The sequence below is a fragment of the Cebus imitator genome, unplaced genomic scaffold (assembly GCF_001604975.1).
Source record: "Cebus imitator isolate Cc_AM_T3 unplaced genomic scaffold, Cebus_imitator-1.0 Scaffold88, whole genome shotgun sequence".
NCBI lineage: Eukaryota > Metazoa > Chordata > Mammalia > Primates > Cebidae > Cebus > Cebus imitator.
In genome coordinates this window covers 4,694,747-4,695,949 of record NW_016107403.1, presented here as the reverse complement: position 1 = coordinate 4,695,949, position 1,203 = coordinate 4,694,747, and the positions used below count along the sequence as shown (strand labels likewise).

The window sequence follows — 1,203 nt, the reverse complement described above, 5'->3', positions numbered from 1 at the left end:
CTATCTGCCTTCAAAACCTGTACTTCTAACCAGTTAACATCTTTGTTTCTAATATACATGGCTTCTATGGGTACCCACATAGAATGAGTACATTGTTGAACATGACACATCTGTAGCCATGTTTTCCTCATTAGTCCATACCACAAAAGAAGAGATGGTTTTCCTCACGTCTATTTCTCATCCCTTCAATTGTACTCTGCCTTTGCTGTGTGTCAACTACTCCCAAATTTTACTGCTTTCCTAGTTTTCTCCACAATGCATCACAACTCTGTATTCAGGGTTGTGCCTACCTGATAACCTTAACATCCATGCAATTGTTTCCCTTTTAACATCTGAGTTATCCTTAATAACACATTCATGCCTACCACTCATATAAGTAAAATATATCAATTCTAATTTTAAAGTTAAACACACCCACTTGTCTCTATCTTGATGTCTTCCTTCAACTTTAGTCCAATTCATACGCTTCTAAACCAGCCATTTTAAATCCCTTTGCCTTCACTTTTCTCTCCTTATATTTGTTCTCCACACAGCAGCCAGATTTTTTTTTTTTAATATACAAACTTAAGCAGTTAACAGACTGTGGCCATACTCCATGATGGCTGGTTGAAGAAATTCACCATTCTGTAGGATCTAAGTTTTGTATGGCTCCATGTAGATCCATGAAGATTGACTGACATGGAGCAATCCCCCTTCCCACTCCAAATCCTGGTTTCTGTACCCTGCTTCCACCAGGAGGGCCTCTCCTTCTACCACCCAGCCCACCTCAAGGGCTTCCAGGTCACTGAAGATGATTATCCCATAGGAAATATCTGGAACACTTCATGAATTTGCATGTTGTCCTTGCACAAGAGCCAGGCTAATCTTCTCTGTATCATTCCAATTTTGGTATATATGCTGCCAAAGCGAGCACCAGACTGATTTGTCACAAGAGTAACACATATATAGAAACTACAACATATATGCACATAAACTAAAACAGTACAAACATAGAGTGAAAAGCTAAACTTCTTTTCACAACTGTTGACATTTTAGGTTGGCACAAAAGTCATTGTGGTTTTCACCAAGTTACTTTCAAAAACCACAATTAGTTTTGCACCAACCTAATAGCTGATACATATGTGAAAATTGTTGTGTTTTGATCCTAGATGCCTTATAGAACTCTTTTAACTTTGCTTTGCCACAGTTGAGTACATTGACTCT

The 1,203-nt window shown here is 38.3% G+C and overlaps 1 non-coding gene across 1 annotated transcript; it reads right to left on the bottom strand.

Moving 5' to 3' along the window:
- Positions 1 to 806: 806 nt before the first annotated feature.
- On the bottom strand, positions 807 to 913 carry LOC119472188. Its single transcript, XR_005201302.1, has one exon. It is a non-coding gene; the product is annotated as a U6 spliceosomal RNA (small nuclear RNA).
- Between the last annotated feature and the right edge of the window lie 290 nt (positions 914 to 1,203).